This window comes from Telmatherina bonti (genome assembly GCF_933228915.1).
Source record: "Telmatherina bonti genome assembly, chromosome: 23".
Lineage (NCBI taxonomy): Eukaryota > Metazoa > Chordata > Actinopteri > Atheriniformes > Telmatherinidae > Telmatherina > Telmatherina bonti.
This window is the reverse complement of record NC_136632.1, coordinates 19,440,608-19,467,035: the sequence shown is the minus strand read 5'-3', so window position 1 is coordinate 19,467,035 and position 26,428 is coordinate 19,440,608.

Here is a 26,428-nt window from a genome sequence, read left to right as displayed (position 1 = left end):
GAGGTACAAAGCAGCTGTTTCCGACACTGCCCTCCTTGTTAAAGACCCTCCTTTGGTTTGCCTTTGAAAATAAAGAGCAACGAGAAAGAGAGAAACCCTCGTTCTTCACTGGCGACGTTGGAAAGCAGGTAAGACAATTTGCAGTCAGTTTGCAACATGAAGCGTGTCATTTCTGCGACTTGGTGATGTGTTTCTGCTTTTGTCAGCCACTCACAGCGGCTTTTTGGGAATAAAGCAAAGCTGGTGCACATGGATTGTTGAAGATAGACGGCACCTGCTCTAAATGAGTGGCTGTGATGGGTGTAACAGGCACAAAACACTTGTGCAAGGTGCTGTCAGATCAACAAGGTGCCTTGGTTATCTGTGGGAAAATAGATCATTACCAAGCAGCGCTCAAACGCCTCGTCACAGTTGCCAGCTGTTATAAATCACAGTAAATTTGCTCATGTCATAATCTCAACAAACAATATAAACCATTCCTTTAAAAACAAACAAACAAAAAAGCTTGTCTTTATATGAGTTTAAACAGTTCCTGAGATGCATGCTTGGATTTGACCCAGTAGAAGAGTAAAACTTAGCATGCAGGGAGGCATAGCTGATGCAACACATGCTATCAGCTTTTTTTTTTCTTTTTTTTTTTTCGTTTGGTGTCTTCCCCTCTCTGTTAATGACAAACTTTATTTGACACAGCTGTAGACACACCATCTCAATCCATGTCACTGCCTTCTGCTTGCTTTTGTCTGCAAGATGCCCGGAAGCTGAAGATGCTCCATCCATGTTACTTAAAAATTACCTTGGGGGGAAAACCGATGCCTGGGATCTGCTTTGGAGACAAAGCATCCTGATTGCAGAATTAAGACTCACCCTAATCTGTTTAAATCACTCCCAGCCTGCTCTCATGAACGCCTGGAACATTTTTAATAATAAGGTCTGAATAGAGTAACCGGCTTGCAGCATTGATTTGCTTGTTTTAGGCTTTGAAGCCGCTTTATGAGAAACCAATCGGGGAAATTTTTCTTTCATGAAAATATTCATGGATATCTTGGCAATCCAAAATAATCACAAGGTAACTACATTGGTAATTTTGAATGTTAAAAATTGAATTTTAAAAAGCCATAATGGATGCATGAGTCTGTTTTAATATTGCTTGGCATAAACTTCATCTGCTGTCATGTTATATTCTTTGTGCTTATTCCAGAAAGTAATAACAGCATCTTTAGGGTCTTTTTTATTACCCTAATTGAATTACACACCCAAGTCAGCCACACCAATTATTTCCTTGATTGTGTAACCAGCGAGGTTCTTTGGCATCTGGTATTCCCATCCCATAGGACCAGTGTGAGGCCAGAGCTGGCGGTGAGCCCACTGGTGGTGTTAACCCTCTCATTCTTTCGCCCAGAAGCTGCAGAGTAGCGAGGGCTAAAGATTTCATCCCCGGGGAAAAGTAATAACCTTACCAGAGAGATTTGGCTAAGCTTTGGTCACTATCAACTGAGTAGGCAGGAGTGCCAGGATTCTGCAGTCGTGTTGGGGGTAGATGTTGTCTGGTAGGGTGAATAGGCCTGCTTAAGAAAGCACAGTGATTAGCCCAAGAGAAGTCATTAACTCCGATGAACCCTGCTCTGAAGATCAGCAGGCAGTTTGTGTGGTTGCCAAGTCTGGTTTATTAGTGCTCTTAACAGAGCTGTTAGAGTCCAGTGTGTTTAGAACTATCTGTTTTCTTTCAGCTTTAACTTTAAAGACTACAAGCTCACGACAATACTTAGTCGTGATTGATGAGTTTACCAAAATGTGTTCATGTAAAATGAAAAATCCAAATGTGTTCAATGTTTTGTATCGCCTACAGGATAGACTAATTACCTTTCAGAGACTGAACTGATCTGTGTTTTACTTCGCTTATCTGCTCCGTGGTCCTGACTTCTCTCATTTACTGTATGAACCTTTTTCCTTTCTGATTGGTGTGCTTCAGCTTTGACTAAGAAACTTTCCAGGATTTATGTACAACCAATAAAAATGCTTTAGGGTCAGAAACACACTCCATCATCTGAATTATAGCTACCCCCACAGATAAAGTTGAATTCACATGATCACGCTTCACAGGATGGCTATTCAGCGCTGGTTGTTGAGTTTCAAAGTCCTTCCGTGCCATCTTCATTTTCTCTTCACCAGTAACACTTAGATCTACACATCTTAATATTACTTAAATTATTTAAATAGACCTTGTGGTTGCAGATATTTCCTGAGTTTATTATGAATGTGCAGTTTTAAAGCAGAGCCCTAAAACAAAGGCACAAAGCTCAAAGATTATCTGGGGCTGAATTTCTGATGGATGAATATCTGCATTGTTTTTTTATTTGTACAGGATATTTACCTGCTTCTTCTTTTTTTGTCTGTTTGTGGTGATCTCCTCTTGTTGCCAAAGTTAAACCTTTAAAGCATGTAGTGTGTCCAATGGGTCTCATTCTTACCCAACACACCTGATAGCTGTTGACAAGTGGACAACGTGTGTTTTCTGTTCATTATTTGTCATGCTGTACAACCTGATGCTCCAGATGTTTTATTTCCCAGAACCTTCTGGGAAGGCAGATATCTTTAGAAGAGGAGGACTAGAAAAGAGACATGCCTCTCGAAGTCATCACACAAACTGGTCATAACAACACAGAACTTCCAGTGAACGAAGCCACCACTGCCAATTCTCATCACACCTAATATCAGCCCGCAGCTTGAAGTATAGAACTTTGATTGGGCTGAACTTTTATGTTTCAGCAACAAAAGGATAGCTTGGAGGCTGGCAAAATGCATTCTCTTGTGATCACAGAATTTCGGCTGCTTTTCAAGGCACGGATGTCAAACTGAATCATGCTTTGCTCTGTTCAGGAAAGGTTGTGATATAAAAAAAAAAAATTTTTTTTTTTTCCTTTTTTCATGCAAAGCTGGCATTTGACATTTGTAGCAGATACTTACCAGGAGCTTTGAAGTGATGAGTAGAGAACAGGTTAGTTCATTTAAGTTGATTACCAGCAGTGGTTGTAGTGCACATGAATCCTACAGGGGGCTGCAGTCAGCCCCAAGGGACTTGAACTCTCATCTCCAGCTTTGGTCGCTCCATTCAGCTCTCCATTATCACTGTCACTCCCTGCATCGGCTCCTTCCAGCTGTCTGCACAGCTTTGATCTTACCTCTCTTCAATGTCTACCGCTGTTGGTCTCATCTCTTTCCTCCATTTCCTTATTTAATCTCATCTTTTCCACTTTACAGTCTTTTCACCTTCCATTTTCACCACTTGGATGTTTCCTATCTCACCAGAGCTGTCTTTGTTTCTCTTCTCTCCTATCTCCTCTTTCATGTCACAATTTTAACAACTTCTTTCCATGCAGTTGGGTGCTCCATGGTTTGGACGACAAGGGTGGCGTTTCTGTGAGATCAGTGATGGCTTAAGATAATTCATTTTAAGTGTCAGATGGAATTAATACAAACCAAGGCAGATGAGATTTTAACGGCCTCAACGGAGAGCAGGGACATGCTCTCCCATCAGCATAGATTAGCTCCGTTGTCATTTTAGGATGGAGATTAATTAGACATTTAGTAGTACCTGTGAAGATGCCATCAAATACTTTTAATACTTAATAATAAATCATTAATTTCTAATTTCCTTCTTTTATCTGATACAAATAAATCATATGTCTAAGAAAACCGATTGTTTCAGTTTAAAGAATATTCTTGGATGTGTAGAAACGAGTGCAAACTGATGTTTCCTGCCTTCTCTGCAGCAGGAACAAGCTGACTGTGTTGGTAGGGACAGAATAGGGAATAATAATGAGAGATACAAAGAGAGGGCAAGGAGAGGGATTATTTGTCACCCGTGGCTGTTGAGGGCAGAGTTTTATGACATTGATGGCCAGTACAGCTGCTCTTTGAGGATGCAGAATCAACCCGTCAGAGACAGATTTTGCCCTTAGCAGCTGTTGATAAATTGTCCAAGATAAGAAGATTCAAGATCAAGTTGTAAGGTTGGTGTTGAATATATTGATTTAGCACCCTTGAAGTTAAAAACGTGAAACATAATCCTCTGTTGGGTGAGCTTTTATAAACAATTTCCTCCTAAACACCTCGCTTCAGTTTATGCTAATATCTCTGTACATACTCTATAAAACCCTTTGTTACAAGATAACAGGGTGTCAAAAGCTCGTGTTTGAAACGTTTTTTTCTTGAATTCATTTTAACCGAATTTGAAACTATACAACAAAACCTCATTTTAAGAGATTTAACATTGAAAAATAAAGGAATTCTAATGGGCAAATGATTAAATTGTATGCTAAAAGGCTAGCATTAATGCTAGCTTTGTGATGCTAAAAGATAAAATTAGCAGCTAGCATGGCTGCATTTTTATTTATTTATTTTTTTAAATCTTACAATACAATACTCTATACCAAATATAACATAAACTTATCTTATCAATATAGTGTTACATATAACCTGTTAAGACAATAAGCTAAACAATTTGAGATTCCTCAATAATACAAAACACAACTGATAATCAATAGAAGAACCTAAACCCCTCCTACACTTCCCTCGTAAAAAAAAGATGGTATCGCCCAATTAGGCCTCAGCCTGATTTAAGGAGCTCCAGTGCAGCCAGGACTCTTTTCTTTGGCAGGCTTGGGAACTCCAAACAGGAACTGGCAACTCAAAAGGAAAGTAAATTAACTGAAAGCAAAGCAAATTGACAAGGTGAGAAAATAAACCAAATTAACAAGGTGACAAAACAAGTTACCTAAATGTGTGCACCCAGTTAGTTAACCCCCTGTCAACCCAGCTAATAAAAATATGAAAAATGATAGTGAATCCGTAAAGTGTTTACATAACTAATTGAGAAAAAAAAAGAAAGTTACCAGACCTTTACTGTGTAGCAGCTCATGCTGCCATCACAAGCTCATTGGATAAGATTTTTGTCAGTTTCATGTTTTATGGTCTTTTTTTTTTCTTTGTGTTAACTTTTATCTTGGAAAAATATTCTGATTTTGTTAGGTAAGTATTTCTTAACTTATGTCTTTTGTGTGTTTACACTACTAGTCAAAAGTTTGGACACAGTTTTCCATTAAATCTAATGAGAAAGTGTGTCTAAACGTTTGACTGGTAGTGTATAAGAGTATGGTCTCCTATGACCTCAGTCCCTCCAAAACTGGTCCAAGGTTCTACAGTTTTCTCCTGTATTGATTTATATTAGTTTCCTCCCTTGTGATTCCTTGCGATTTTACTTCCTGTTGTTCTGGTCCCACTTTATGGATTGGTACATAACTACCATGCAGCTGTCATTAGCTGCTTCAGAACATATTCTGCCTGAGTTTCTTTGTTCATTGTCTTACACTCACTGTCATGGTTCCTGCACCTGGTTCCTTTGTGAGGGGATTTCAGGAGTTAAAGGTGAACTTGTTTTGGCTTTGCAAACAAATCTAAGGATCAGAGTGACCAGTCTTTATGTTTGAGTACTCCATCCTTCCAAACAATCTCTTCAACAACCATGAATTTCATTATGTTGACGCCTGGTAGAGACCTGCCTACCTTTCCTTTTTCAGTGTATATCCCCCCTTTTTTTCCAACAAGTAGCATTGACTTTTATACAATCTCAATACTTTTTAACAGTGTTTGCTTTCTTAGAGTCCAGACGTCTATTATTTTTGCTGAACAGCTGTAACTGCAGCTTTCAAATGATCTGTTGTTCTAAAATTCATTGTGTTGATTAAATGTTGCCAGTGTTTTTCATCATGTGCTGGAAAGTGGATGCTTTATTTTAAACCAGACGACTCCTGATAAAGGATGATGCTTCTCCTGGCACAGAGTGCTGACTGCAGCCTTGACAACACTGTTAACAGTGTTACTAGTTGGCAAGATTGACAAGAGACATTTTACTTTGGTACCAAAAATGGCAGCAATATGGCAGGAACAAGCTGCAGCACAACAACTGCAAAGAAAACGTAGAAATGAAGCTCGAAGCTGCTGATGGTGACAAAATGTAACCTGCATCCAGTGTACTTTTCTTTATGGAAGTTTATCACTGAGCCAAGTGGTCCTTTTTAAGCCGTGACTCATGCTGATGTGTTAATATGAAACATAGCTGCTATGTACCACACAAATGGCACAAATCTGAATTGTCATTAGCTAAGAGATTGATAACCCATCAGTATGAGCGTAGCAGGCTGAGCACAAAGTAAGGAGAAATATCTCCATGTATTTCTTATTTACATGCTCATTCGTCTGCTCTCTTACTTTCAGCATTGGCTGACATTGAAATGGGGTGTGTGTATTAAGTGCAGAGAAAGGAGACTTGAGGTTGTAACAATTTTTTTTTCCTCTCTTAGGAGCGAATCAAAAATGATGAATGGCATGGCAGTTTAATGAGCTTGTAAGGGAAAGGCAAGTGCTGAAGCAGGCACATTACAAGCTAACTGCAGGAAGATGAGGATAGACTTTTGCCAGTAGTGTATGGCAATCATGTGAAAAGCTTATCCCTTAGTTAAAGGGGCAATCTGTGGAGTAAAGAAGAATCACAAAGGAGATGTCAAATAAATTTATTTATTATAAATGTTTATTCGTAAAAAATCACTTTGATTCCTTAAGGATTTATGACTTATTGTTTGTGTTTGAATGCAGATACATCTTTACATCTTCCACTGGTTCCACAAAAGTGGAAATACTTTGATAAGCAATAATCTGATCTAATGTGTCTAATGCACAACGCAACATGCCACTGTCAGACAATTAAATCTGCTGTGTGCCTTCAAGGACCCTGTCGAGATCAAGTTGTTTGGTTCTGGATTGTTTGTTTTAATTGGAAATTTTGCTTGAAACAAGCGATTGGATTCACTTCTGCCTCAGTTCCAGTTTGTTTGTGTAATTCTACTTGGATAATCAGCAGGAATGCATGTGTGTTTCCATGTCTTGAAAGATTTTGGCTGCAGCCAAGAAATGTTGCTGACTCAAAGGGAAGGGAACCACGGCTTCTTCCACTTCAACAATCAGCAGGGCATCAGTCGTACCATCAAAGCAGTAGTTGGTTTGTGCGGGGGGTTAGCTGCTGGTAAATTGAACAGGGCTTGCATGAATCATGAGGTTGTTTGGGGGGAAGGTTATACAAGTTCAGCGGCATATGTTAGTGTTTGCTAACAAGACAAAGTAAAGGGGAATTACATGCTAGATGATGCAAAACTGTCAATCTGCATCAGGACTCTCAGCTGCTGGAGGTTACATGATACCACTTCATGTGTCCTAACCTCACTGATGACTGTGAACACACACTCGGTCTTACACATGCTCTTTTACAGCATGCAGTTGCAGTAAGGGCAAAATCTTTTTAAAGTGGCAAATAAGTGTAGTTAGAGGGAATTTAAACTGCTGCAAATATGAAAAGTTTTGATGTGCAAGTGGTAATAATTTTAGTGAATTTACCTTTGAAGGAAGCAGAGTGTATTCCATAATACATGCTGTTTTAAAAGAGGATGCTAGTAGACACAAACTCTTTGGTCCAAATCCATTACTTTTCAGGAAATTGGTCAACAAATATGCTGTTGAAATAATGAAAATCTGTGTTGTCATAGCTGATGAAGTCAGACAAGACTATTACTGCCTTACTCTCCTGTCTCCAGCTATTTCTACCTAGACAAGCTAGAGGTGGGAATTAGGGTGTGGTGTAGGGATAGAAGTGAGGCTAAAAATAATACATGCTGTGCAAATGGCAGTTTTCTTTATGACACATTGAGAAAGGCATCATAAGAAAACACTAACTCTTCCCATTTGCACAGTTGTGTTAAATAATCATCATTGGTCATTGCTAAAGTGAATTGTGACATTTACACCTGGTTTTACTGGTGCTTGAGGCTTGGTGGACTCACTATAGTCTTCATCTAAAGTGTTCAGTCCCACCGCTACATAACTATGCATTTTCAACTTTCAAACATTTTAAAACATTTGCATCTTCCTGGGTTTTGATAAGCCATCGAGATGGGCCTTAGGAAATGAACTCGCTGGTCCACTCTACTCAGCTGTGAGAATGTTCTGTAATGAATATTTCTCTGTCTTGTGTGTTCTCTTACCACCTCTTCCTGAGCTTTTTCTCCACTGCTTCAGGTTGAAATAAAATTCTCTCCCTTCCAAGAGGATCAGGCAGCAATATGTAACTGTCAACCTCAAGAAACTCCAAATAATTCAGTGGGGCGAAAGCGTCTCTTGCGTTGATGCAGCATCCACATCCACTTTTAAAAATCTTTGATCAGTTTTACATGTTAAATTTAATATGAACAGAAACCAGGATGCTTTACCAAAATGTTGTTGCAATTCTAACAAAACTTATGACCCATAGCTTCCGTTGTTTGCTAAAAACATGGAAAACTAGCACAAACACAGCATGTCTACTGTATTATACCCAAGAGCAGAAACTCATGCATACCCAATGAGCCCTGGTTTGTTTATCACTTCCCCGCTCTTTTCGCTGGTGCTACTGATGATGTCCTCTGGGTCTCGATGACACTGCAAACACTTTAATCACTGATTGAAATGTACACTCGTGCATTCATTGCATTGCAGTTACTGATTCAGCCTCAATTATTTTCTCAGATTCTGTGCTCATCAGAAGATGCTTTGAGCAATTAAGCTCTTCTGCTTTGTTAGTGACTGGATTGACAAGGGTTTGCAGAGACGGGCAGGATAGATTTGATGGCTATAATGTCATCATTTCATGCTTTTTTTTTAATAGTGGTCTCAAAGACTGGTGGTGATTATTGATCTGTTAAAAGGCTTGCACTTGAGAGCATGCAGTCCTGGAACTGGAAGCATCTCATTACTTGAAAAATACTTGAAGGCAAGTGAGTGATATCATTGGCTTAGAAAACTCACTATAGACAGAATAACAAAGCCCTGCAGGGGCAAGAGCATCAAGATGACATCAGCTGCCAGCTGTGAGAAGAGCTTTTCACATTTTCCTGTTTACACAGTCAGCACATCTCCCAGCTTGAGACAATTCAGTAGTCACCTGATTGTCACTTTGCTCAGTTAAGTGCAGAAAATGTCAGTGCTAAAATGTCTTTTGTTCGGTTTCAGTCACTATGTCTGACCAGTGCGTGCCATTGATTTATCTTTAGAGGAATTTAGTCATATGTGCAAGTGTGTTTGGTCATGCCCTGCAAAAGTTAAGACATACACTACTCACAAAAAGTTAGGGATATTTGGCTTTCAGGTGAAATTTATGGAAAATGCAATATGTTCATGCTACAGTGATATAATATCATAAAAGTAAGACATTTAAGTAGAAGGATGCACTACTGATTTCCTCATCTCAAAAAATTTATTCAACACAAAAGGTAACAACAATGGCAGTTACACCACAACAAAAAACTTGAACGTCTCAATATCTCGTCATGTGCCCTTGAGCATCAATTACAGCTTGACAACGACGTCTCATGCTGTTCACAAGGCAACTTATTGCCTGCTGAGGCATGGCATCCCACTCTTCTTGAAGGGCAGCCCTCAGGTCATTGAGGTTCTGGGGTGCAGGGTCTCGAGCCTCTACACGATGGCTCAGCTGATCCCACAGGTTTTCAATGGGATTCAGGTGTGGAGAGAGTGCAGGCCATTCCATTTGAGGTACACCAGTCTCCAACAGCCGTTCCCTGATGATGCGGCCTCGATGAGCAGGAGCATTGTCGTCCATGAAGATGAAATTAGCCCTGTGCTGTTCATGTAGGGGCACAATCACTGGATTAATGATGTTATTCAGGTAGTATGGGCTTGTCACTGTACCATTCACAAAGTGTAGGGCAGTTCTGTACCAAGTGGACACCCCTGCCCACACTGTAACACCGCCACCACCAAAAGCTGGCCTGGTGACAACAGTGGCTGATGCATAGCGCTCTCCCTGACGTCTCCAACATCGTTGCCGGCCATCATTTCTGCTCAGTGTGAATCGACTTTCATCAGAGAACAGCACTGAGGCCCACTGGTTCCTCGTCCAGCGTAAATGCTCCCTGGCCCATGCAAGACGATGATGCCTGTGCCTGGTGGTGTGGTCAGGTACCCGTGCAGGTCGTCTAGCACGCAGACCACGCTGATGTAAACGGTTTCGAATGGTCTGACGTGACACTTGGGTGCCTCTCACCTCTCTTAAACGTGCCTGGAGTTGAGTGGCATTCATCATCCGGTTTCTCAGGGCAGTGTTCACAATGTAGCGGTCATCAGCACAGGATGTGGCCAAAGGACGTCCACTTCTAGGCTTTTCTGTGACTCTTCCAGTCTCTGGATATCTCTGTTGCAACCTGCTGATGACACTCTATGACACTCCAAGCTCAGTGGCCACTTCTGTCTGAGAACGTCCTGTTTGAAGCATCGCAATGGCAAGGGACTGTTGTTCCATTGTTAGGTGTCGTCTTGGTCTCATGATGTCAAAATGTGAACAGCATGATGAGGACAACTGTTTAAACACCAGCTCTAATTGAACCAGGACATTTATTGGTCAATTCAAGGATCACACACCTGCCGGGATTTTTGCCGTTAAGCTCCTTGTTAGAGAACAGCAACTTGTTCAAAATTTATTGAAACATTTAACAGTTGGACATGTGCATTTAAAAGCTTAGAGAAGATCACATTAAGTTCACCTCTACAGGTTTGAATGAATTTTAGGCTTGTTGTGAAATTTCACCCAAAAGCTGAATATCCCTAACTTTTTGTGAATAGTGTATAAAGAGAAGAAGTGACTAAAAAGGGAAGAGGGAGAGAGAATACTTTTTATCTCAATGCATTTTATCTGTACTTTTCTTTAGGAAACCTTTTGCACATCAGAAAGTTTAGAGAGAGAATTTTGGCACATAAACACAAGCTGAATACATGGGTAACAGTCTTTCATTCTGCACCATTTAAACTGACAATCCAACATGGCCGCCACATTTACTTTACTTTTACTGAAATTAACATATTTACTGACAACACCACAGCTTGTCGATATGAGATAACTATGAAATCTGAGGATTAGGGAGGCATTTAGGATGTGATATGAAACAGTCCAGGGAATGTTATAGACTTGGGTAAGTTTAAACCTTGGGACTGAGATTTAGGGTGGTGCTATCTCAAGAGACTTTATGTCCTTGATTCCTTAATTCTGTTATTAACAAGGGAAAGGAAGTGAAAGATAAATGTAGGACAGTGGGGTTAGAGACACCTACTATATGTAGGTAGGTATTGGAAATTGATCATGTGATATTTTTTCTTATTGATCCCAATAAATGAGTTTTAAAAAAAAGCCTATTTCATTAATAGCTTTGCTGATGATTGTTTATCTTTTCAGTAAGCAAGAGAGCAAATTTAGTGGTTTTCTAACTTGCTATAAGACAAAGTCAATTCACTGTGATTTTTGTCTTTCTCTGAGCTTCTAGTTTTGATGCAGCAGATGCACATTATTCGTTTCTGAACTGTAGTTATAAAAACGTCATTATGTCAGGAAGCAGTACAAGGAGAGAGAGAGAGGAAGTAAAGAGGTTAGCAAATTTAAAAAAAAATTACAGTGGAGGTCTGCATCATTCTTTAATAAATCTCTGATGGAGGAAACACATCAGCAGCCAGACTGTTAAGTGCTGGCATGTGCCCACTTGGCTGAAGCTTCCTCTACATCACCCTCCTCTCCCTCCCTCCCACTGCTCTCCATGTGCTGTCTTTGGTTAATGTGTGGTCTAATATGGTGGTGAACAGGCAAACCATGGTGTAAGCAACCAAACGGCTCACAATTTCATCTTTATTCACCGTTTGATGAATTTATAAGTGAGATGTCAACATGAGTTTAATTGTTGCCCAAGTATGAATATTTAAATAAATTTAAATAATTTTGGCCAAAGCAGTTTATTTCATGTTATGACAATCATAAATATGCAAGATTAGCTACTGAAAACTGTAAATTATCCCAGAAAACAGAAAATAAAGGGGGAAAACTCATTAAAAAATTTATATTAACTCACAAAAAGGCCCTAAAATTATACCCAAACAAGACTCAAGCAAATGGTTGTGTGTGAGACTTATTTTTCAAGTGGATTTGCTGTAAATAATAATGAAGACACTACATTCAGAAGCTTCGGATTGTTTATCCTGAACTGCTCATTCTTTCTCTCTCTCGCTTGCTCTTTTTCTCTCTCTTTATACTTCATTTAACTTTTCTTGTACTCTTTTCTTAGTTTAAAACACAGGTGTTAAATTAATAAGTAACAATGTGTAAATTAATCTAAAGAGCTCTTGTTACTTTAGAAAAAAGTTTATCAACTGGGAGGCAGCATTCCTAAACACTTTGTCAGAGTGTTGTTCACTGACCCCAGAAGCCTTTTCAGGCTTCTTATTGAATTTCAACAAATTTTTTTCAACAAAGAAAAAGAACAACTGTTGGCTATTCTTTAATACATAATGCATCAAAGGCAAAGTAGCACTGAGGTTATTAGTAGTCTTCTTGTCAACCTCTCATAGACATTTTGATATTTCATTTGTGGTATTTAACTGATACTCATCAGAAGTTTGCTCTGTGGTGGGCTTGATTTTATAAAAAAAAACAAAAAAACAAAAAACTTTCAGAAGTTGTACTGAATGTGCTTACAACAAAATCACACAAAAATGATCAATGAAAATCAAATGTATCAACCCGCAGAGATCTGGACTTGGAGCTTTACTCAAAATGAAAGTGGAAAAACGCACTACAGGCTGATCCAACTTTGATGTAATGTCCTTTAAACAAGTCAAAATGAGACTCAGTAGTGTGTGTGGCCTCTACGTGCCTGTATGACCTCCCTACAACACTGGGGCATGCTCCTAATGAGTCGGCGGATGTTCTCCTGAGGGATCTCCTCCCAGACCTGGACTAAAGCGTCCGCCAACTCCTGGACAGTCTGTCGTGCAACTTGGCATTGGTGGATGGAGCAAGACATGACGTCTCAGATGTGCTCAGTTGGAATTAGGTCGGGGGAACGGGCGGGCCAGTCCATAACATCAATGCCTTCGTGTTACAGGAACTGCTGACACACTCCAGCCACATGAGGTCTAGCATTGTCTTGCAGGAACCCAGGGCCAACCGCACCAGCATATGGTCCCACAAGGAGTCTGAGGATGTCATCTCGGTACCTAATGGCAGTCAGGCTACCTCGGGCGACCACATGGAGGGCTGTGCGGCCCTCCAAAGAAATGCCACCCCACACCATTACTGACCCACTGCCAAACCGGTCATGCTGGAGGATGTTACAGGCAGCAGAACGTTCTCCACGGCGTCTCCAGGCACTGTCATGTCTGTCACATGTGCTCAGTGTGAACCTGCTTTCATCTGTGAAGAGCACAGGGTGCCAGTGGCGAATTTGCCAATCTTGGTGTCTCCTGATAGCGCCTCCATGCTCTGGACACTACGTTGAAAGACACAGCAAACCTTCTTCCCACAGCTCGCATTGATGTGCCATCCTGGATGAGCTGCACTACCTGAGCCACTTGTGTTGTAGACTCCGTCTCATGCTACTACTAGAGTGAAAGCACCGCCAGCATTCAAAAGTGACCAAAACATCAGCCAGAAAGCATCGGAACTGAGAAGTGGTCTGTGGTCACCACCTGCAGAACCATTCCTTTATTGGGTTGTCTTGCCAATTCCCTATAATTTCCACCTGTTGTCTATTCCATTTGCACAACAGCATGTGAAATTGATTGTCAGATAGTGTTGCTTCCTAAGTGGACAGTTCCATTTCACAGAAGTGTGCTTGACTTGGAGTTACATTGTGTTGTTTAGGTGTTCCCTTTATTGTTTGAGCAGTGTATTTGTTCCTATTGTTACACAATTAGACTCCTAGTCCATGCGTAACTCCTGCTTTTTGAACATGAATTATTTTTATTGGCTTGATCTCAGCCATTACCAGACTGAATTTATTTCCTACAACGTTCAAAGCTTCCTTGGTACAGAAGACAACATTTAATTCCTCTGTAGATCACCCCCTGTAAGTGTTGCTCTAAATGTGCTCAGTTTTCCTTTCTAAAACCCCTCAGGAGATGCATTTATAGTTACTTTTTTCAGTGTTTGTCCATGTTGAAAAGCTGCAGAATCAGAGGTTTTATTTGTGGACACCACCACTTACTGTACTGTACTGTTCATCTTGGCTGATTAGCCACATCCCTCATCTGGCAAAGACAAATGGTAATGCAATTTGTCCTGACCTCAGGCCTGCAGCCATGTTTGCCCAGTCCCAGTGTGTGCTGGCAAGTTTGGAAAAACACCATATGTGACAGGATGCTTGTTTTGGTGGCTGCAGAGAACAGTCTTCTCTATGTGCTGTTTCAGAGGCAGCACAGTCATTTGGCTTCATTGAAGAGATCATTGGTATTAAGGCAGTTTGTCATGTCTTTGCTTATGTTTTTCTTTTGTTCTCAGCATTGAAAAGCTCAGGCAGCAGTAAATATGTAGTAATGAAACTATGTGAAGAATAAATCAACCAAAAGTGGGAAAGTGTGAGTAGGTTAGTGGGAAACCAGTGATGTTTTATGACCTTCTTCTGTTCTGCTCAGTCACTTACTGCATCACACCTGGTATTGTACATCTGTATGCCTTTTATCATGCAATGGAAGAAATACCTAAACATTTTGGCAGAGAAGTGGGCCTTCTTCAGGCTTCTGAAAAAAATAGCCTCTATTGCACCTGTTTGACTGCAGTAGGGTTCATTGACCAGTTAAGGTCCTCACTGATATGAAGGCCAAGCAACTTGAAGCTTGACACTCTCTCAACCTAACTGTCTGTGGCAGCACTATTTGAGATGTACCTGACTATAGTTGTGATCTGCAGATTTGATTGTTATGTTTGTGTGGTGAGTTGATATGCAGTCATATGTGTAGAGCGAGTGGAGGAGGGACCTCAGCTGCATACTTTTGCAGTGCTAAAGATCAGGGTTGAGGAGATGTCGATGCCTAGCCTTGTTTTCTGTGAGGAGCCCATGAGAAAGTTCCTGTCTGATCTAGAGACACAATTGGTGGCTGAGAGCCTGCTCCGCCATCTTTGTGACTAGCCTGCTGAGTACAGCTGCAATCAACGAAAAGCATTCTTACATATGACCCCTTTGGCTCAAGGTGTTTTAGTACACAACTGTTGAGTGTTTATTGTGCTCTCTGTGGGTTTATTAGATGTGTAAAATTGCTGGTGTGGGTCTAAAGTGAGGGGGCGTGTGGATTTAATTTGTCTCAAAGCACTTGGAAAAGATGGGTGTGAATGATACTGGTTTGCACTCATTCAGGGAGGTGATGTTGGACTGCTCAGGCACTGGGATGATGGTGACAGTTTCCAGGCAGGCTTGGTTTATAGTACATGCCAGTGAGAGGTTAAAGATATCTGTGAAATCCTCTGCAAGCTGGTGGATACTGTCTCTGAGAATCTTGTCAGCAGATCGCATCTGGTCCAGTTGCCTTTTTGGCAATTCAAATGTGCTACAGATCCTCCAATACAGGTTTTGTTGTCAGTATTCATTGTGTCCACATGTGTTTCTGTTGTTAAAATATGCCAAACATGTGCATTTGAGCTGATTGGTTCAATATGTATGCTGTCCATCTGAAGTGTATCAGTGCTGTAAATGTCGTAATGCTTATAACACCTACTACACAAACTGATTTCCTTATGAAACACTAGTAAATGTGACATTAATAGTTGCAGCTTGAGGCTTTCACAGTTCTGTGTAACGTTAAATGGTAACTTCTCACTCTTTTAAAGTGCTGGAAGACACCTACCACATTTGATGTAAATTTTTCCCTTTTATTAAGAGTTGTTAGGAAAACTGATCAAACATACAAACATATATTAAACACCTGCTTTGTAGAAATGAGTTTACTGGGTTTTGTGAACTGTGACGGATAAGAGAAACTAACCTTTAATGGTGTTATATACTTGTGAGGTTTTTTAAGGTAATTCAAGGGTTCAGAAAAAAAGAAAATTTGTTCTTATTTTCTAAACTATTTTTGCATCATAATTATAATTTTGAGCTCTATAATAAGCAAGCACTTTGCTTTTTATTTTATAAGCACCCTTGAACTCTTATAATTGGGTGCTAATAGTCCTGAAATAAAATTTTGCTATATTTCGAAAAAACAAAACAATAATACTGTTTGCTACATAAATCAAGGATATGATCTTTGCATGTTTCCATTTATACCCTTACCATGTGTGATGTGTAAGACTACTGCATTATATGGTTTAAGAATGCAGTATATTGTCCTTGCTTGTCCAAAACTGGCTTTTTAAAAAATATTTTAATGGGATTTTTTATGCGTCATCTGGCTTAGTTCAGTAGGTGGACAAGCTCAGCTATTTTTCTATTAATTCCATCATGGATCACAATTTATATCAGGCGTAGAGGAGTTATGTAAGTTTAGACTCTGTTTGGTCCTGCTTTTATGCCTTATTATTTTTATAGCATATTTATAATCCACAATTGTTGACAGAAGAGGAATAAATCCATCATTAAGTCAAAGATCATGTGGTGAAGCTTTATCAGCCACCCCCTCATTTGGTTTATCTGTCTCTTTAGCCCATTGCTCTGCCTTTTATTTCCAACATCTGCTTAATATAATATTGGAATGCAACAGGTTTTGCAATCAAGTTTCTTTTTTATTTCACAGCTGGGAGTTGGAAAGGTGTGCATGGATTTAGTGAGTCATCAAATTGTAAAGAAAAGAAGAAGCTGAATGCGTTTTAGAGACAGCTTGGTGCTCCATAGCCTGGGGTATGGTTTTTTTGTAAGTGAAGGTTGCTATGAGACGCAGCGATGTAATCACCACAAGTGAGTTATTTGCAGCAAAAATTACTTCACTGGTTTCTTTTTGGACTAGTTTTAAAAACTGGCCGATGGCTCAAGAGAGAAAATACTACTTGTGTTAGTGAAAAAGAAAACTTCTGGCTGTGGTGTGGACGCCGGCCTGCTTGGGTCTTGGCTGCTCCTGTGGCTGTGCCCTCTATGGCAGTGGGGGGGTTGGTCCTGTTGTGAATGTATCCTCATAGCATTGTCAAGTCAGATGTTTATTTCTATTCACAATTTCATGTCTAAAATTTATTTTTTGAGTGTGTGTGAAGGAAATTATGTGGTGTGTGTTTTGAAATGAATACTTTTGTGTGCAACAGATTGATTTTAATATGCAGAAATTGTTTTTAATATTTAAAGCAATTTGTGTTTCTGGTTGCATGAAAAGTGTTTCATAAAGTTTGATTTATTTTTTGGTGAACAGATTGATGTGAAATGAGAGTTGTTTTACTTGTGTACAGTCTGAAGCAGTTTTTTTTTTTTTTTAGGAAAGTTAGGTTACATGTCCTTATCATAAAAATGGTTAGGGGGCACATTTACTTGAGAAACAAAAGTTTACTTGTAGTGCTGAAACAAACACAAATGCTAAGCCAAGCAAGTGATTTAATGATAGGTTGACTTTAAGGTTTGTGAGAGAATTCCATTTATGGCTGTATGGTCAGCAGAGCTCTCTTGTGTTTTCTTCTTTCAAGAAATCTGGGGAAAGTAAAACTTTGATGGATAGTTTAATGTTTCAGGCATTTACATTCTTGCAGACATCTTAATACCAATCCCACTGTACGTCTCTATGCTCAGTCCACAAAAGTGGTGGACTAAACTTCTGTCAGGAATCAAATGGGATTGGACTCCCCCTTTTTTCTGTTTTGCTTTGATATTAGGTTTTGGTACTTTAGATGCATCACATATGAACATGATTATAAACTAATATATAGTATGACGGTGGTGTAGTGTTTAGCACCGTTGCCTCACAGAAAGAGTTCCTGGTTTGTGCCTTGACTGGTAGGGTGGGATTGAAGCTGGACTTTTCTCCCTGTAAACAGTATGATTCTGTGTAAGTACTCTGGCTCTTCCCACTGCTCAAAGACAAGCATGTTAGCTTAATTGCTCACATCAAATTCTCCATAGGATTTAGTGTAATTGTTGTTTTGTCTCTTTTTGCTGGGGAAAGGCTTTGCCCCCTTTTGACTCTGCTTTGGGTATATAAAATGGATGGATGGATTTTTTTTCCTGAAATGTTAGGACCCCTGTCCCCCTTGATTTTATGATACAAACTGTAACATCAATGTTGTTAGAATTTAAAAGTTGATTGAGTGTGATATTTTTCAGTTTATCCAGGGTGAACTATTGATAGCTTTTCTGTGGCATCTAGCTGTAGCTAGTTGTTGTTAACATTGGGCTAATTAGTAGCATCTGCGATGGACCGGCGAGCTGTCCAGGGTGAACCCTGCCTGTTGCCCAAAGCCAGCTGGAATGGGCTCCAGCTTCCCCGCGACCCTGAATTGGATTAAGCGGTTCAGAAAATGAATGAATGAATAATTAGTAGCATCCAGCTACTAACTAGCATTAGGAGCTAATGTGTTTGCTAATGCTTATGGTAACCAAACTTCTCCATCTGTTTGATTAATGCTAATCAGTTGCACCTACTTATGTTCATTTGTAGCATCTAGCTAATTAGGAGACACACATCCTAATTAGCAAACATGCATTTGATTCTAATTAGCATTAGTATAGCTTTAAACTTTGCAGCTTGGGTCGGAGTGAGATTTAAGCGACATTATGATAAATATGATAAATTGCAGTTATTGCTTTCCTGACATCTGAGACAGACAAATGCAGTGATTTAAGGCATGTATTCGAGGATTGGTTCATGTCATGACAATCTCAAACCATCATCGCTGCACCTCAGTATCGGTCTAATACTTGTGTTTATCAGATATATTTATCCCCATTGGTTTAGTGATTTTTGGGCAAAAAACCTCCATTCATCTTATTCATAATATTATTTTAATTTCTTCTGATATTGATATTTCAGCCCACTCTAGCCTATCTATGATCTGTTTGTAGATTCCTTCTTTTAACTGGTGTTCAGTCTGCCACATTCAGCTTGTTTCAGCGGCCATGATATGTAAAATTAGGGTTTTGGAATTAATTACAAAAATCTTCTAAAAAAAAAAAAAAAAAAAAAAAATCCTTTTATCCAGTTTGCCTGAAGAAAAAGGAGATTTTCATTTTATTTCCAGGTGTAAAAATGTGCCAGATTGTGCCAGATATCCATGTTACTTATGTGTTCTGCAAACCTTTTATGTTTTCTGAAGTGGGCTGAAAGGTTTTCCGCTTCTTGAACCCATTAGCTGACAAGTCCACTTTTGGTTTCCAAATAGGTGGCAGCAAAAGCACATGGCTTTGCTTTTTTCACTGTAGAGCGGATGGATTTTTTTTTTTTTCAAAGGACAGTCTCGATTCTTCATTTGCATCAAATAATGGCTTGTTAATTTGTGCCCCTTATGTGTTTTTCTTCTTTTGAAAAAATTTTCTGTCATTGCCTTGAATGGATTCTTTTAATTAATAATTGTTTAATACTGTAATCAATTAGGTTTTTCAGTTTTTATTTGCATTATTTTAGATAAACATATAAATATTCATTGAAAAAACAAAGATAGAAAATAGAAACAATGATAAAATCATTGCAAGAAGTTGATTGGATATTTTATTCAAGTTCTTTTGTCCCTTTGGACCCAAGGCAATTACTTGCCTTTACCTAATGGGAACATCCACCTCTGCTGTTCCCCTTCATTGATCATTTGCAACCATGGAGAATCAGGAAAATGATTGCAAATTTATTTATCTGTTTAATCATAGCTACTATGCTGCACTTTTTACAGTATTAAATGATTATAATCTGTAGCTTGAGCTGGAGGATGACATCACAGCAGCAGCAGAGCTTCTTACGCAGTCATGCTCCAGACATGCCATGGGATTATGATGAATGTAAATCACTTAGCAATGATATTGCATGCCAATGCTCCATTGGCGAGTTTTAATACCCTGTAATTTCATTAAGTGTGATTTGCATAACACAAAAGGATTAAAATTTAAAATGATGCATTTCTTTATGGACTGTTTTTACTCATATTAACCACCCGGTAAAGACAATTTAATCCACATTTCCAGACTTCATATTATTAACATATCCAGATGCAGTCAGTCCGCTTCTTCCTGTGGGGCCTTGTCATCTCAACCTCTTGTTAAATAAAATATTATTTTATTTAACAAGAGATAATAGATGATTTAATACAGTCTTATACAAATTAACAACAAAATCTCTGTTAGTATGAAGCACATTTATGTAGTAATTGATTCATTGGCTAACTGTCATCTATAAAACACTCCAAAGTTATTCACCTTCATGTGTAGCGCAGCTTTTGCAATCAGTATCAGCAGCCAAGTACAATACAGTCTTCCCATCGTATCACACTGCACATTCCCAAGACTAAGTCTCACTTTGGTAAAATATGTTTTCTATTAGTTGCATCAAAAACTCTGAAACTAGTTGCTTTTAATTCTGTTACTCAACACATTTTAAAGGATATTTTAATGACAACTAACAAGTGTATTGCTGCAGCCTAACACTGCTTTTAAAATGTTTTAAATGATTTTTTTTTTAAATTTATGTGACTTATTGTTTTTTGTCCTGTCGCAGTGCAGAGCTCAAGCGAGAGAAAGACAGACTCCAGGTGTCATTTGTGATTTTTAAAGACATCTGAAAATGAATACTTGAATACTCAAATATCAATACTTCTGTTTTGTGTGATCATTTTGTGTAGTTTCTTACTGATAAAGTTGCCACCACAAGGGCACTTTCCGTCTGACTCTGATCCTTATGTCCAGTCTTGTTCTGCTGTAATAAGTTTGAGCTTGTGACTCCATCTCTTTGAGAGCATGTAGTTGCTCACCTTAAGCCCTCTGGCTCTGACCATATGAGGCTCTCTCACCACAATTCTTGAGAGAAGTGTTCTATCACTGGCCATCTGGTTCTCTCTAGTTTTAACAGTCTGTCTTTAGGTGTAGTTCCTCCCTACACCTGATACAGAAATCGGCTTTAGATCACACTGTGTTGGGTAATTTTATGCCAATATCCAAGCTTCCATTTTTATCTAAAATCTTGGAAAAAATAATGTTTTTGCAGTCGACATCTTTCCTTGATGGGCAGGGTATACCAGAAGTGTTTCTGCCTTAATTTATATCCCTCATAGCACCGTCAGTGCTGTTGAGGGTTTATAATGATATTCTTTTGAGCTGTGACTCTGGTATCTATGTAATTCTTGTGCTGCTGGACTTAGCTGTTGCTTTTGAGAGTAGACTACAGTCAAAATTATATTGTATTTTTTTCTCTATTTTTTCTCTATTTTAAATTTAACATTACTTCTTACTTTATTTTATACCTTACCTTTCTGACTGTTTTTTCCTCAGTGTGTTTTTGCTGCTGTTGTGCCGTGGATTTCCTCACTGTGGGACAAATAGAGTAATCTTGAATCTTAAATCTGTTTGGCTGGTCAGACGTCAGTGTAAAAATGGTTGTTTGTAAATCCCAATCTGCACGTCTTTGGTCCCTCAGGGTTCAGTTTGGGGCGCCATTACTTTTCTTGCCATTTCTTCTTCCTCTCAAGTTCATATTGAAAAAACATGGCACCCAATTTTCTTTCTATGCCAAATTCCAGTGCCAGCTGGCTGAAATTATACCTGGTTTGCTAAACCTCTTTTAAATGGTCTTGACAATGTTAAAGGATGGATGATAATCTTTAAATTTGAATGAAAGTAAGACTGAGGTCATTGTGTTTGGACTTGGTGGTCAGTTGAGACCTCTCCTGCTGTGCATGGTCTCTTTTGAAAAGTATTTTAAGCCCACACTTTGGATTTAAGATGGAAAGTGATTTTAAATTGGATGCACAAATGAACTCTACAGTCAGGTTGAGCTTTTGTCATTTGAGGAAACTGGCAAAGGTTAAACCTTTTCTCTCAAGGCATTGTTGGAGACAGTAACCCATGTCTTTATATCTTCGTGGCTGGATTACTGTAACTCCCTGTACTTTGGTGTAAGTCCATCCAGAGTCACTCATTTGCAGTGAGTCCAGATGTTGCTGCATGACTTTTAACAGGAACCAGAAAACCAGAGCACATCACCTCCCACTTTGGCCTCACTGCACTGGCTGCATGTGCACTCGAGTCCATTTTAAAATTTTGTTTGTTTTAAAGGTTTTAAATGTTCTCGTTCTGTCTTCTCCGCCGCTTTTTCTCTGGTCCTGCAGGTCAGCTGACTAGCTGGTGGTCCCCAAAACTAAAAAGAGAGTTAAAGGGGACAGGGCTTTCTCTGCAAGTGGCCATTTTTTAAAACTCAGTTTTACTCATCATCCTTTAACCAAGCCTGAGAATTGATCCTATTTACTCTTATTTGTTCTTATTGTTTATATTTAAAACACTTTTTAACCTTACTTTATTATTTAATGATATTTTAATAATTCTATATGCCATATGTTGTCATTTGATTTATTTTACAGCACTTTCTGTATTATTGTAGCAGGTGTTAAAGGGATGAAATATTTTTTTCTATCATCACAGTTTCCGATGTTTGAACATTGTATTCTTGTGCTCTTTAATCTGCAACACTTTTGTGGGATTTCTGTATTCAAGGTTAAATATGCACTACCAATTATTTGGCTTACATTTATGCCAGACCTGGAGCGTGGCACATCAGCAGCACAATTGATTGAGGAGTTCTTTTCTGCATTTTGCTTATTCTCTCACAGCTTTCCACAAGGGCATTTAAAATCCTTGGTGGGCTTTTCACTCAACACATTATTAATGTTTGCCACCAGAGGACCTTTTAATGGATTTCTCAGCTAGTCTCTGAGATCGGAGGCTTACGTGTTTGCAATGTACTACAAGAACCTTGACTGAAATCTAATCACTTGATCAAAGAAACACGTTTTAAAGATACATTCTCACTGCGACTTATTCTGTATGCGTTTGAGCCTTGATGGGATATTTCAGGGGAACTTCTTTAAATATTTTGCCTTATTAAAATTTAAAATTAGCTAATATTTTCTGTGAAATGGCAAAATGTCTGCTTTAACATATGACATTTTGTTTATCCTCTCCAAGGAATAAATTCTGGGTTTAGGAGAATTGCAAATCTTTCTCTTTTTATTTATATTTTACTCAGTGTCCCAACTTTTGTGGAATTGGGGCTGTACTTAGTGAACTAACTTGATTCCTCTCTTGTTCATGTATGCTAGCACAAGGATGGTGGTCCATTTAAATTACAATGTTGAACATAGCTATGCACATAACAATATTGGAAATTTCTTCCAAATGCCTGGTTGGGAGTCATACAGTGGCATGTTTACACAAACACACTCTCTTCCAAGGGCCCTGAAAGCTGGACATTGCATGCTAATATCCCATATCTGCAATCTATATATGAGCACATGTTGTTTAAATGGCTCACTGTGTCAGTGGTTAGGATATGAGCTCCCCTGTGTGGGACCGGGATAGTTTGTGAGAATGCATGTAGGTGTACAGTCACCTCCTTGATGGACAAGAGGGCAGCTCTTTAAAGTGCGATAACTCGCTCTGGGCCGTGACTTTGAGCAAGGGCGCTTTTCTGTCATCGAAGGAAGCTCGTTCATCATAACACATGCTCTGGTACAGATATGCAGACAGACATGGAGATGGAGGTGCAAGCTGATGAGGAAGACGTGCTATGCCTGCAGTGGATCTAATTATTTGTGGACCCGACATGTTTTGTGTTGTCCCAGAGCTGCTAGCCCCCCCACCGGAGAGCTGTCCTTAAAATGACACACATTTATCCACTCAACATGAAGACAGTGGACTAGAGAAAGAGGCCAGATGCTGTCATGGATGCCTGCTGAGGCTTGGGATGTAAATAGAAATAGTTGTTCTTTTGCTTTAGTCCATTTGGGGTTGTGACTTTGTTTAAAATTGGACCAAATTTTAGGTAGTGCTTCAACTTTACATGTAGTGGAAGGTAAAAATCTGTCACCTTTTTTCTCTTCTATGTAAGGAAACTCAAGATAAGACGTATTGTATGGAGACAGGGAAATAACCTGCACTGAGCTATTAAATCAACCCAGCCAAGCATGGACAGTGAATTGAAGATGGAATAGAGAAAATTAACAGATTTCTTCTGACATAAAACTGTTCTTGTTTGGAAAGCAAATAGTTTTATCCTTCATCTGCAAACACAGGATACCACAACTAGTTATTAAATGAAGCAGTTTAGACTCAGAACATATTCTTATTCCACAAATGGGTCTATGAGATTTGCAAATCATTGCACAATGTTTTTATTTTATGTATATTTTACACAACATCCCTCCTATTTTAGACATAGGGTTGTACTATTGATCAGTCAGTATTTGCCTTCTACCTCATTTCAGTGAGCTCCACCAGTTAACATCTGTTTGCTTCTTTCCTGCCATCATGTAATGTATTTTAATTAGGGGGTGGGTAGTTAACGTGTTAAGTACAATTGGTGTATTACAGAAAAATTAATATGTTAAAAAAAATTCCAAACAACGTGGAACATTTGTCAGTGCATGATTTCCTGGTGCATCGATTACATTAAAGCACACATCACAGCTCGGCTAAATCAGCACAGCCAACTTACCTACTTCAGTGCTTTAAAGTGTTCACTTAAATTAAAAAAATTAAGCGACAATCATCGCAACTTTTTCAGGTGTTATTGGGGACTCTTGGAGACTGATGAGAAAGCATGTGAAGTTCAGCCTGTTCAATGAGCTGTGGGTGCTGTGGAGGTCCTGCCCAACCCCGTCTAAAAGCACTCACTCCAACCTCAATCCTCACACGGTACCTAAAATGCCACTTTAACTTTAGTTATATAGGTCTGCTCTTCTTTGTTGACTGCAATTTCAATGATGTCCACCATTCTCCATTGTTTCTGTCATAACAAGTCATAGAAAGCGTCATACCACTATGACATCACACTATTATGTAACTGATCCATCTACCGCAATCCATACACCACCTACCACAAAAGGGTACAGTTGGAAACATAGATCGAGGTTTACTGAACCATGCTGCATCACACTGTCCCACCCTGAGCTAGACGTCTTGATGGAAAAGGAGCTAAAGCTGCTTCAAATGTAAAAAATCATGTAAGCATGTTGTGTTACAGTAATAACTGTAAGTTTAAAACACTGACAAGAACATTTGTGTAGATTAAGTGATGAATCATTGCAAATAATTTGCATTGGAAATGTTTGGGTATATTTTTTCAGTCATTTCAGTTACTCAATGAGTCATTTCAACCCAAGTGAAGACAAAAACTTCCCTTTTATCACGTTTGTGAGATTTTCCTTGTGATAAAACCCTCTCAGGTATGGGCTACCCTTGATAAGCCGCACAACTGAGCCAATAGCAGAGAATTAGAGTACAAGGAAGAAAAGTTAAAGCTTAAAATGGCCTTTTTAAAACAAATCTGCAGTATGAGACTTATGAAAAGATGAAACCTGAACATGTAGACAGAGGGATCAGAATTTCAGCTGAATAATTACAAAGATTGGAAAATATTTACACCAGAGTTATGTCCAGCATCTTTTCTGTCATGTCTCCAACCTGGTCTGTGTCTGATGCCAAAACAGTTTTTGAGACATGGAGGAGGTAGACTTTGGACAGAACAAAGCAGGCCAAATCACCATGGTTACCGCCAGTCTCCATGATCTATTTGTTTCTACCTTTAAGTCTTTGATTCCCTCTATACACTCATGCTTGAGTCTTTCACTCTATGCTCGGAGGGTGTGACGTCTGGAGCTCATCGAGTGTTGCTGATGATTTACATCGAGACACGCTGCTGCTGATGGATGGCGGCATTACTGCCAGACGTGTCATGCAAGACAGACGGCGAAGGTGGCGGTTAACGGATAGGGTATGGGTGGGGAATTGTCTTTCAGAGTTGAGAAGTATGATTCTTGCTCAGGTTGGGGGTTTTGTCAATACACAAGTTTGAATTGTGAGGGCTGTCATCTTTTTCTGCCGTGTCCTCCCAGTTCAGCACTGGTCAGGCTTTTTCAATATCTGTGATTAGATTTGAAAACAGCGGGGGCTGTTAAGCCCCAGGCGGGCAGAATCTGTTGATGATGCAGTCACTGGAGCATGCTGAAATAACCTGTTTAGATAGTGGCTCTAACCTTCTCTTTGTCACATAGAGTTTACATCCCCAGAATTCCCCCATTGGGCAGTCTTCTTTTAAATGAACACTACGCGTAATTATTCATTCAAACGCTTTGTGTTTCATCTAATAAACTGTATATTAAAACCTCCTGAGTTGAATTTTGGATAAGCACTGGATCAAAATAGTTAAAGCCATTCAAATTCATTTAAAAAAGTGGAAAATTAAACCAGAGCCAACATTTCAACAAACCAAATTAGAAACAATCTCCTGCAAGGGATCACATCACTATGCTAATTTGTCACTGTTTGCCACAAGTGTTTATTAGCACTTCTCCATTAAAATAGCTGTTTTCTTTTTTTTTGTGAAACTATTGATTATTGCATACAGAAAT